Raw genomic sequence first — 13,553 nt, forward strand, 5'->3', positions numbered from 1 at the left:
ATTATTAGAGGAGAAAGAACAGACGGGATTATTTGTAGCGGTGTCAAAGTGCCATCAAGGAAATGTGAAGCACGAGTTCTCATTGACTGACTTAAGGAAAAGCAGACCTACGTGTCGAAAAATAGACTAGACCGTCATTTAAATAAGCTTCCACGTTGTTAACAGGTCGAAGTGTCTGCGCTGATAGAAACTCGGTCCTAGAAAAGCAGAGACCAGAATCACTTTAGAAAGCCTAGCGAGGTGAAATTATGAAACATCGACAATATCGGCACCAACTTAATTGACAAAAGAAGAAAACACTGCGATCGAAATATGGAAAAAGAAAATAAAAGCGCAGGATGCCTGAATCCTCCATTCCGGAAACACGTTTCAGCCGACGGTAGCATCTGTGCTCAGTAACAGTGTGGATACCGCAGCAGAGTAACGACGGCACCGTACATAAAGTGACCAGCTCCGGCATCTTACCGGGGACACCAACGGCTGCAAGTGTGGGATAGAAAATGGCCGCGATGTAGTAAATCGCCGCATATCCCATATTCCGTCAGAACCAGCGTTCAGTTTCAGCTGCTCAGATAGACTGGTGATCGGTTTAGCAGACTTTTATTGAGGAGAGAGCAATTCCTCTGAGGCAATTAGCGTGGCTATCACGTCAGGGACATTAGTGACAACCAAATGCACAAATATTTACGTTAAACTATTTTACTCACTGTTCCCGTGTCACGAGTTTGACTCCTCAAGGGATATTGCAATCCATTTACATTGAAAGAACACCTGATGTGGATTTTTTTCATGTTATTTTCCATGATACCTGGCTTCCAAATATGATACTTTTTGTATCTGTGTTGCTTTAAAACAAGCATTCATCCTGAAGTCAATTTATATTGTAATATTCACTGGCGGGTGAAATGGAGAAAACTTCTTTATTAAAGGGGAACGTTTATTCTTCTTTTCGTTCCAGTCGTTCCGGGGTTTGAATAATGTTGAAGTCGATTTATTTGGAATATTTGACGGAGAACATTCGCTTCTGAAATTGAGGGAAGGAGTTTGTTCTGGCGGGTGAAATGGAGAACATTTATTTATTAAAGGGGAACATTCGTTCATTCTTTCTTTCGTTCCAGTCATTCCGGGCGGTCTGAGCGATGGATACCACAGTGACAGCTGACATGTGTTACAATAAAATACACTGCACATATTCCTCTAAACACTTTAAAAGATCCACAGCGATATTCCAGAGACCTGTCCTCAAAAAGGGAACGTGTCCTCGGGAAATTAGCGAGGGCTGTGGACGTTTTGAAGAACGATGTTTTCCAGAACACATGGGCCGTTTGGCAGGAACCTGACCTCTGCCAGTCAGTGACCTGACCACCCCATACCCGTGTCGGGCGATGCAGTCTGTTTAACTTTAAATACATTCTGAAACCTGCCACAATACTATCACTATTTTTCCATCCATTCTGTCTTTGAGTAAAAGTAGCAAGTGAAATCTGAGAACAATCTGCAGGTTTCCAGGCTGTGCTGTTCTTTGCCATTAAGTTGCGCCTTTCTCTTCCTGATTTGCTGTCAGGTATATTGCCTTTCGAGCGTCACTATATGAATGTTCAGAACAGCGGATGCGTTCAATCTCACCTGTCAATCACACTTCCGTCTGCTCCTGCAGTGAACCGTTCCGTGCCGATTGTGGTTCTCGTACCGATGAGTGAGTCTCGGCTTATTGGAGAGAGTCTCACCACTCTGTTTCCATTGTGGAACTCGTACTAGCGTGTGGCCCTCGGCTGAATCGCGGAAGTATCACCACTGCCTTCAAATTCATCCTTCCAAAGTGAATCACTGCGGTCATTGCCGGGGTGAAATCCATCTGTAAATTCTCAGCGCTGCTCTGCGTCCTGTCACTGTCCTGTTGTAATCTGTGATAACCTTCTACCCAATCCATAACTGCGCCAACCTCCACAGACACCTGTCACCAAAATCCAGGGAGAAAACGCTCCATCGACAACTATCCTCTGTCTTCTGTGGGCGTCAGGTCAGAATCCATCAGCGAACTTTCCCTGCATACCAAACCTTCTGACATTACGAATGGTCCTACCATGGATAAATTTAACGTCTTGTTCAAATCCATTCATATCAGATAAATTATCGCCCACTTTATTTTCAAAAGACCACGCAATAAACATGTTCTCCCATCTGTTTCTCTCTTCCAGTGTCTCTGCTTTGGCTCGGGCGAGTGCAGAGATGTGAACTGTCCTTACCCTCCGTGTACAATCTGGAAGTGGTCGCCCAACTCACTGAGGGCAACTGTTCCTTCATCCACATCACCGTCGATTTCCTGAAATGTAAATCTAACAGGATAATCTCAACTCGGACCAGAGCATCCCATTGACAACATGTTTTCTGGAACTCAGTTACTAGAGGACATTGACAATCTCCAAGGTGTTTGAGTTGGTTCATATGATACCAACCTAACTTATATGGAGCGGTCTGAATTCGATATACTGATGGACTGGTTCTGTCCCGACTAATCTGGAAGGTGTAAAGGGTCTCGGCTGATGTAGTGACATCATAACCTTCAGTCCTATTTTAAACGCCCGCGGTTTTGCTCGCACCTCGAAACAAGCTTCGCTCTGCCGCTTCTTCCGTCACGTGTTATGGGCGGCATCATAATGAGCCTCCATAAAAGAGTCAATTATTTGCTGTTTGCTATTGTTCATTCCAATGTATCATACTCGGTCTTCGATAAATCTAACCCTTTCATTTTTCTCCCGATCGTCAACATAAAACCTATAAATGCAGGAGAGGATGCTTCTGTGCTGAGGGACCGGGACCCATGAGCCGTTTAGTCATTTTGCTTCTCCAGCCGATTTATCGGGGTTCTCAGCGGGCACAAACCAAACAATTCTTACCATAATGTTGTACATCCCCTTGCAATTTCGGCCACCAACACAGATTCTTCAACTATTCCATAGATCTATCTGAACCATGATGCCCACAATTGCCATGGTGCCAATACATCACTTGATTTCTTTCCCATTTAGGCACCACAGATTTACCATTATTAATTACAATCCGATTCCGTGCCTACATCACTCGATATTTCCCAAACTCTTCAGATTCCTCGGCTATTTGTACCTTTTTTAACTCCTGATCCTTTTGCTGTGTCATATGTGTGTGGGGTGGGGGTGGGGGGAGTGGGGCTGGGAGTGGCCCCAAAAGCAAGACACAGACACTGAACTACCAGGAACAGGACTAGGCGTGAGAAGGAAGCAGCCGAAGGAAGGAAGAAATGACGCTGGACACGACAAAGGCCCCAGACGTGACAAGGATTCCGGGCCTGGGCTAGGACGTAACTAGGATAGGGAACCAGGACATGGAACTGGGAAGTAGGGGCCTAGCGTTGGACTCTGAGCCAGAGACTGGACAAGGACCCAGAAACTGGGTCTTGACTCGGGCTCGGACCCCAGAACCAGGCGAGGACATGAAGAGGTTACAGGAAGGGACGTGAGACTCATGCACACGTGTAGACAGTGAATGAAGCGAGATAGGTCGTGTACAGTCATCAGAGTTTAATCTCATTCGGTATCTTGTTCAGAGTAGAAGCAGTGAGTCAAAGGGTTTGTTCCCATGCTATACTGTTCCCAGGATCCCAACATGTCCATGCGACGAGTTCACGTTGCAGTGTCAATCTATTAATCAACAGCTGTTCATTCTCCTCCATTCATCTCGTTCTTCTGCACTGGTGAGTGTAATACAGAACACGGTGTCTTGCAACACAGGAGCAAACTCTTCCGTCCACCATGTTCCTGACGAGCGGAACATTTCCGGCTAAGCTGTGACGCCAAATTTTCAGGATTTCATCAATTAACCGGATGCTGCAATTTGGAATTTTGGGTTATTCCAAATTTGAAAATTTACCTTCCCTCGCATTCCTATTCACAAACTCCTTCGGTGCTGCACAGAACAACGTAGACACAATTTTATCAATGGGAAATGCATGGCATTTGCAGACAAGTCTGAGGTTACCATGAGAAAATCGAAATGAATATTATATTATTTATGAGTGGGACATAACTCGAGTGGACTAATGGTCTGGTGCACATTGAGGAATATGTGACAGAATCGGCAAACATAATAGAGCAGATACATGGTGAAGGTAGCAATTTAGAATTGCTGAGAGGAAATGTGTTCACATAAATGATGCTGGAACATGCAACGCTCTGCCTCTATTTATATAAATTAATGAATTTATTTAATTTGATTGTTTTCATTCAACATTTAAGAGGTTGTTTTGCCAAACCACAGTAAGTTACAAATCACGTGCTGCTCAATTGGTTCTATGTGGTTGAGTAACAAATAGCGTGCAAAATAATGTCGGGCCGAATGGTCTGTTTGCCATATGACTCTACGACGCTGAATGTTCTGCTCGATACAGCCGTCATTATTCATCGGTGCACTGTCCATCTCACAATCATAACAAAAACCGACTGCAGGAGACTCGTGCTCTAAAAATAGCTCATGGAATACGGAATCTATTTTAAGATTATTTTCTAGGTTTGAGGGACAGCGGGAAAAAAAGGAGAAAAAATACACGCGCTCAGACTGCATCAGAGTCTCACAGGTACAGGACTGAGAAGACACACTTAACGGTGGATCCGAGGCAGATAAATGGAAAATGAAACCCACACTCTCACATAGTAACAGAGACTGACAGATACAGAATGAAACCCACACTCTCACACTGTGACAGAGACTGGTCTGTACAATATGAAATGCACACTCTCACAATTAACCTGAGAGTGAGAACTAAAGAACCGCGCGCTCTCAGTCTGTACCAGGGACTGATATCTATAAAATGACCCCCACACTGTCACATTGCACCGGAGACTGGTGGGTACAGAATGAACCACCCCTCCACACTCTACCTACGATAGGCAGGTGGAGAATGTAACCCACACTCTTATATTGTCCGACTGAGTGTCTCCCGTTTGTCAATTGTCTCTGCACTGCTGTCGTTCTCTCTCACTAATTCTGCATTTTATGTCAACTGCATATTAGCCTCTCTTCATTTTCACCTTGTGGTCAACTGCATGCTCAATCCTTTCCTCTCTCTGGCAGCCTGGCCTGTTACTCTGTTCTCCCAATTTATTCTTCTTCTTCTTCCATTCTGCTGTGAATAATCCTTGTTTCTACAACATGGCCTTGCAGGTGTTTCAATGTCGCTTTTGCTTCTTCAATCCCTTAATCGAAATGCCGACTCCACCGTGAAATATCGTGTTCAACGCGTTCCGATTGGGAGGAGAAAGCCATGAACTGGGAGATCGACAAAGAATTTAATATATGTACTGACTTTCATTTGTGTGTGTGTGTGTGTGTGTGTGTGTGTGTGTGTGTGTGTGTGTGTGTGTGTGTGTGTGTGTCAGTGTGTGTGTGTGTGTGTGAGAGAGAGAGAGAGAGAGTATGTGTGATGTGTGCGTGTGTGTACTTGCGCGTGTGTATTGTGTGTGTGTATGTGGATGCTGAGTCTATGCGTTTGTGTTCGCGTGTGTCTGTGTGTGTGTATTCGTCTGAGCGAGTGTGTGCTAATAATGGCTTTTAATATGGCTTTATGTGATGATGTGGCCCTACGTGTCGGTCCTACATTTATTTCTGCACGGCACTGCGAAGGTAATGCCAAGGACACGGGCGTTTTTATGTTCAACCATGAGAAGAATCGAAATGAAATCTACAGATAGCAGAAAGTATTTGATTTTATACCGGTATTCACACCAGGGAGAAACGTGTTGATGGTTGTGCTCGTACCCCACAGGACAGTGAATGGCAGCCTTATCAGCCCATTGTATTCCTGCAGCTAACTGAACGCCACAGTATTTCAATATCTAACTGTTCCTCAGGCGGATTCAACAGCGGCTTTGTCCGTCACTTTACCGTTTCAAAATCCACAGCACGAGTAGGAAATTTTATACATACTCGTGATAAGATATTTAAGAGGTGCACACTTAGATACGTACTTTTAGCAGCTTAATGTGCACTTTCTCCCTGAATCAACTTCTTTCTGAAATCCAACTTCGAAAATCACCCGGTGACTCTGTAATATCGACACTGGTACTTTCTTGCATTAAAACCGGTGTTGATACAATATTTTCTGTTTTTCTCTGTCTGGTACAGCAGCGGGCAATGTCTGTAATGCTGGGGTCATTGGTTTGCATTTCGCGCCGCATACTCGCCAACATCTGTGTTTGCGACTGACTCCGCTAACAGTGCAAACAGTGAGGGTTTGTGTCAGAAAAAAAACAGCATTAATGTTAATGTATCATATCCAGAAAAAAAAATCACCGGAGAGTGAATCATATTAAAGGTGACTCATCATAGCGAAATAACAAGACAGAGACTCCACTCGCAATGTGAGAGCGCTGATGAGGTGGACTCACCCACAGGATTACAGACTACTGTCGTCACCAGCGATGCGCAGATAATGTCCAGTCATTACACGGAGTAGTTTGACAACAACTCCGTGTTGCAGCCCAAGCGTCAGCCATCTGTTGAGGCTTTAAGAATGGTGTTGCGTTCAGTTCAACGAAATAAGTCGTGTTATTTCACCACCGGCATTACGGTTCGCTGGAGCAGAGAAATAATTGCTAATTAGCAGTAATTAGCACCAGTCAATGAACCAGTTGTTTTCAACATTAGTAACCGATTAGCTATAAAAGAATGTCATTCTGAGCTTCAGCTACATTGAGGACGGAAACATCCAGACGCGGTGGACTCTCAACAACGTGTGATCCGTGAAGAGTTTTACCCAGTAGGTGCAAAAGAAATTTGCTATCTGGGCTTTTTTATAATTGCTTGAGTTCATTTACTGGCTATTTACAACTTTTATGACATTTGGAATTTGGGAACATTCCGAACAGAACTGTAAATACTAACAGCCTTGGATTAACAATGTTTGAAGAGAGGGCTATTTGTTACACGGTGATTATAATTGTCGGTATCCCCGGTAAGTGCCTTTCGATTACTTATACAGAAACAGAGACCTCCCGCCGCTCTCAACTACTGCTGATGTGATTTTAATCGGTGTTTATTAAAAATTCCTAAAATGCCGTCTCGCTCCTCTCAATCTCCTGTCCTGTTGATGTTTCAACCTGGGTCATGCAGATTTGTCACTGGAACTGCCTGTAATCTTCTCATTTATGTATTGAGACATCGAACTGTACAGACACAACACAAACAACCCATGTCCAGCAAAACCTCCCGTCATTAGCGGACCTCATTCCTTCCAACCCTGTCACGTGAGCAGTAGATTAACGTTCAAACTCACAGCAAATAGCTTTGATTTTAACTTGTGAAATTCTGTTCCCTTTTCTTGTTCGGGTTCACGGGAAGTGAGCATCACAGGCAATTCTGATATTATTACCGTCTCTCTAATTTTCCCGATCAGAGGATTAACGTAACAATCCACAGGATTCTTGTGTCTACAGTCACAAATAAGATTAAGATAAAGGCGAATATTTTCCGTCCCTAAAGGACATTTGTGAAACAAATGAGGCTTTACAGCAACTCGGTAGTGTCGTGTGCTTCGTCACCGAGGCCGGCTTGTTAGGGAAGGGTGAAAGAGACTCGTCTAAAGACAGGGATTCCAACGGCGCGGCCGTGCGGTAGGATTCCATTTACCATAAACGATGCGCCGCCACGGCTGAGATCCAGAGTCTCTTGTCGCTCCACAAACACACATGCACGCATCTTCCAGCGGCTGAGCGCCCAACTGGAAATTTGCCGATTTCCACTAAAAAACTTCTCTTCCCTCTTTCTGAAAGGTAAACTCAACTTTTCCTTTTCTATTTTCCCCTGCCAGCGCTGTTCAATTAAAGGACGTTTATGACATTTTCTACTCTTTGACAATTCCCAAGTTTTTCCAGTCACAAATTCGGATCTATTTTTCTTGGTGTCAGCACTATTCCTTCTCAGATGCGCGGGTACGCAGCTGCGCCAGAACTGAAATGGGTCACTCCGTAAATACTTGTTTTTCAAATCTTTGTTAATATGACTATGAAATACACCGAAACTAACTGTATTACTGAAAAAAATGTGCTAAATACTAAACGTAACACATTTACATTGAAACATTTTAGAGCTTCAACGTATTTGAATCGTCATTGTTTCAGGTTACAACACTGTCAAAAGTGGTAACAATAAAGACAGAAACTACCAACGCCGTTCAGTCAGAACATTTTACTTTGGCATACTCCCTGTCAGAGGTGACTGCCTGACAGCCTTTACCTGTGTTGTGTTGTGTTTTACCATTGTTTAACATGGATATTACATATATAAAGTAACATTTAAAGTGCCGTGCACTTTCCAAATCGGGTAACAATGTTCTGCTCAGAGCAATGGTTTGTCCCTGAATCAGTAAAATAAAACAGAGGGAAGGTGGCTGCGGTGCGAGATCTCGGTTTCAGAATCTGACCCTGCAATCGAATAGTAACTCAGACTTTCGGAAAGAAGCGTAGATGCGCACTTCAATTACACTACCTCTCTCCTTGGAGATACCGCGCTTGTAGTTCTGTGAACAGTTCTGGTCGCCCTGTTATAGGAAAGGCAGATGTACGCTGAAAGGAGTGCAGACAGTATTTACAAAGATGCTGCCGGAACTTCAGGGCTTGAGTTACAGGGAGAGGTTCGGCCGAGTGGCATTCTATTCCTTGAGGCAGGCATTTCGCGGATGGCTTAATAGAGGTGCATAAAGCCACGATAATGTATTAATACAGTCATTCATCTCCGTGTGGTTGGGTAATCGTGAACAAAAGAGGGTAGACTTAAGATCAGAGGGCAGAAATGTAGCTGGATTCCGAGAGACGTTTTTTCACACAGAAGTTACTCTGATGTTGAAGAGCCTGAGAATGGAAATGGGCGATAGAGAGTGGTTAACAATATTTAAAATACACCTGGACAGTTTGAGAAATGCGAAAGCCTTAGAGAGATGTGATCCAAAAGCGAACGAACGCGATCAGCTCAGATGACCGTGCCGGTCGGCATGGAGATATGGGCCGAAGGGAGCATTTCTGTGATCTATCATTCTTGGACTCTACTCATCGCTGCTGCATCGGTGAACGTGAGGAGACAAAGCAGCAGGTGCTCCTGTAAAGCGCTTTGTGCTGCGGTCAGGCTTTCAAACAAACCGCAAAAACACAAGTATTCTTTACTTCCACTGATAATGTCCAGCAGAGATGAACAACGGATTTTACTTCAAGCGAACAGATCATGGCTGTATTTCCACGCAAAATGTGTTTGATTTTTTAAAAAATTCTTATTTTTGGTCGTTTTTGTCTCACTGCAGTTAACCTTGTGGCGATCATCATTCTCTGCCGAGGAAACTGCGGTCTCTCCAAATGTGTCACGCGGTACCTGGTGGCGATGGCTGCGGCGGATCTAATGGTGGTGATTATCGAAGTCCTGTTCTACCAGATGGGTCGAGCATACGGATTTAATTACGGAGTCCTGGACAACGCTCCGTTCTGCCTTGTCCACTACGTCCTGTGTCACGTGGCCGTTGACTGTTCCGTGTGGTTTACTGTCGCTTTCACTTTCGATCGCTTTGTGGTCATTTGCTCGCCTACTTTTAAGACAAAATACTGCACCCCCAGAATTGCGGGTATGGTGATGGGCGTACTATCGCTCGGTTTCTTTCTTAAAAACATACCATTTTATTTCATGTATATGGAAAGAATAGCGTTGTTGGTGAGGGGTAATTGGATTTGTTTCAGTAGACCCGTAGTGCCTTTCTCGCCATCGTTTGAGGGGTTTTATTGGGTGGACCGTCTGTTGAATCCGCTACTTCCTTTCTTCCTCATTTTGACCCTCAATGCTCTGACCGTCAGACAGATACTGGCGGCGAGCAGAGTCCGCAGGGGGCTGAAGGGACGGGGAAATTGCGGGAAACAGCGAGATCTGGAGATGGAGAGTCGGAGACAATCCATCATTCTGCTCTTCAGCCTGTCGGCGAGTTTCCTTCTCTGTTGGGCGACAACCACTCTGGTCTTCATTCTCATGCGATGCCTCTACACAGACCTGGAAATGTCAATCCGGCTTTTTCAGGCACAGTTTTGGGGTTCTGTGATTCAGAATTTCAGCAGCTGCACAAATACATTTATCTACGGAGTGACCCAGACAAAATTCAGAGAGCAGGGGAAAGTTCTTCTGCTCTCCCCAGCTGTGTTAGTTTTGAAATGTTTTAGAAGCCTGTACCGCTCAGTTGAAAGGGTCAAATAATTAATCAATTCCGAAATATAATCAGACCCGCTCTACAAGCATATTGATGAACTGAACTCCATGAAAACGTTACTTCTCCCAGCAGTTCCGTCTTTCCGTTATTTCAGAAGAAAAACATCTATTTTTCTATTATAGATTAGATTGCTCGGGTACTTTCTCTTCTGTAAAATGTATTTTACCTTGCACATTAAATCACCCTAATATCCGGTATTACAAATACACAGATCCATTGTGGAAGTGCCCATTATCTAAACCTTTGGAGTGACCTGGCCGAGTCTGCCAGTCCCTACCTCCATTCTCTTTCTCTCATGTTTGGAGATTTCCCTTCAGTTAAATTTCTGCTTTGCCGACTATATCAGCACGTTGCTGGGAGACTTATTGTCTCTATTTTTCTGTCTGGCTGAAGCTATCTAGTTTCAGCAAACGCCGGAGCCCCAGTATACGGATCAGATATGATTTTGCCTCGGCCCTTCTCGTCGATGATTTGACACCACGTCGGTACACATTTCATTTTGGACTGACGGTATTTTCATACAATAAATACAAGTTGACCGTGCTTTAGCAGGTTTGCAACTCTGGCCCTTTACAGTACTGATGTCCAACATCAGAATATTAGAAGCAAGTTAAAGGACTTTACGTTTTATACATTCCACATCTATCTTCACCATTCCCACACTGAGTTCGAGACATTATTATGGCGGTCACTCCATGTAATCTTCATGTTGCTGGTGTCACGGCATGATAATGCAGCAGTTTGCGAGATACTTCACAGTGCCAGTGACTTCCTGTTTTGTACATTCCGGTTTTTCACTCATTTTCGCAGAATGCTGTGCGGTGATGGAACTGAACTGTGAGCTGTTTACTGCGTCCGGTGTGGCAAGGTGCCGGGTTGTAAGCAATCACTGTGAATTGATATCTCTGGGACTGTACCCGCTGGAGTTCAGCAGAACGAGCGGGGATTTGATTGAAACCTTTGGAATGCTGCAATGCCCTGACACAGGAGATATGGAGAGGAATTTTCCAACAGTGGGGAGCCTACGACCGGTCCTCACGGCTTCAGATTGAGGGACCTTCATTTGGAACACAGATGAGGATTTAATGTTTCATTTCGCCAGGGGGCGGAATTCATTGGCACAGCCGGCTCTTCAGGTCATGTCATCAGGTACATTTAAGCCGGAGATTTGTAGCTTTTTGGTTAATCAGGGCGTCAAATGTTTTTGGGAGAAGGCAGGAGAATATATTTGAAAAGGATAATAAATCACTCGTAATGGAATAGTGGAGCGGAATGGCAAGGGCTTGAATGGTGTGTTCTGTTTCAACGACACACCACATGTTTGTTAAGTCATCCAGACTTGTTTTTTAGAGTTTAAACTGTAAATCCAAAATCAAAACTCATGATTTTTATCTGACGTTACTGTGGGACTGAATATATAATTAATAATTCTCAATTTTTTAACCAAGATTCCGTTAACGAGTTAATTAAATATTCCTGTGTGATTCTGTGTGACGTGAACTTCATCATTTATTTTTCAAAGCTCGATGTTTCCCTGTCGATAATTAGATTGCCATAACGAGTTGATGCCGCGCATTCGCAGGAACTGCGGCTCCACAGAAACAAAGTCAAACCACAAGATGTCGCTGTTTCTCCGGACTGGTGAAAGATTTACACTGAACTTCCTCAGATGTCAGGAGCGAGAGCATTTTGTTTTTCATAAACATGACCGAGGAGCAGAAGAACTTTGGGGATCATAACCATGATATACAGGAAGTTTAAAATAATATCGGAAAATATGGCAGATTAAATTAAATACTGAAGACTGTGACTCCCAATAATAAAACACAACTCGTGCACGACACTCCCACAGTGACTACGCGTTTCTCCCAGTACCTACTGGGACCGACTTACGGCATCTCTTAGCGTCCACAGACACCACAACTCCGCCCTTAGCCCCTCCCTGTCACCCAGCGTCTTCAGTACGAGCTGTACCTATTGACCCCCATCTCTCCACCACTGACCATTCCCCCTCACCATGCTGTCTCATTAAACACACCCTTTTCCCACCAGTTCCCAATGACCACACGTCTCCTCAACAACCACTCCTCCTGAACCCAAACCTCCCACACGAAAACCCACTGAGTCAACTCCATCAGCACAGGCCCGTCGCATTGAAATCACCGACATCCCACACGTTTTACACACACTGCAACACCAGACACCGCCTCACTGAGCCCTCCTTCTGAACCCGCCCTATCGCGATCGACACATGGCAATGACTTTGATACTTCCCATCAGCTTTTCCCAGTGATCTCATCACATCCCAACAAGATGCACCCCTGTGGCCACGCCGCCCTATTAATCTCTGACTCCACAATCTCTCAACAGTCCCGACATTGAGCAACTCTCGAGCAACGTCTCCACTAACCGCGCACACACATTCCGATCGATTTCCCTTTAATCCTCACGCGGTCCAACCATCCTCACTGACTCCAACTCTACACCAGCCTCCACGGCCTCCAAGGCTTTCAGCAGCATTCACGGCCTCCACCTCCCCACCAGTCACCACGGCCTCCACCACAACACCAGCGTCCACGGCCTCTAACTCTCAGCCAGCCTCCATAGCCCTCACCTCCGCACCAGCTTCCTCTGACCGAGCGCATTAGCAACAGCTCCTTTGAGCCCATTACCTCCGCACCAGAACACAGTCTCTGTTCCTACCTGCGATTACCCACTGACCCCACTCATTCCCGAAGTTCCCAATGACCCCACACCGCTCCAACAACCTCGACTGGTTACACCCCTCCCGGTAGATTATCTCTGACAGCATATTGCTCCACGTTCCAAAGAACAGCTGATCCGCACAGCAGTTCCCACTGACCCCACTCATTCCAGAAGTTCCCACTGACCCCACATCGCTCCAACAACCTCGACTGATTACACCCCTCCGGGTAGATTATCTCTGACAGCATACTTGCTCCACGTTCCAAAGAACAGCTGATCCACACAGCAGTTCCCACTGACCCCACATCGCTCCACGGCCCCAATGGTCATAACCCTCACTACATAAGTTTCTATTGAATCCTACCTCCTCATTTTCCAATGGCCACATACCGCCCATATTCTCGCTGATTCCACTCCTCCCCATCAAGTCACACTGCGACTATTCCTCCCCAGCAGACTCCACGGCTCCCAGGCATTTGACATTGACCACAGGCCTCTATTGAACCCTCAGCCAACCCATATCTCAGCCGTCAGACCCTGAGGCCGTCCTCATACACCCCCTCCCCCACAAGCACCGCGA

This window comes from Hemitrygon akajei, unplaced genomic scaffold (assembly GCF_048418815.1).
Source record: "Hemitrygon akajei unplaced genomic scaffold, sHemAka1.3 Scf000041, whole genome shotgun sequence".
NCBI lineage: Eukaryota > Metazoa > Chordata > Chondrichthyes > Myliobatiformes > Dasyatidae > Hemitrygon > Hemitrygon akajei.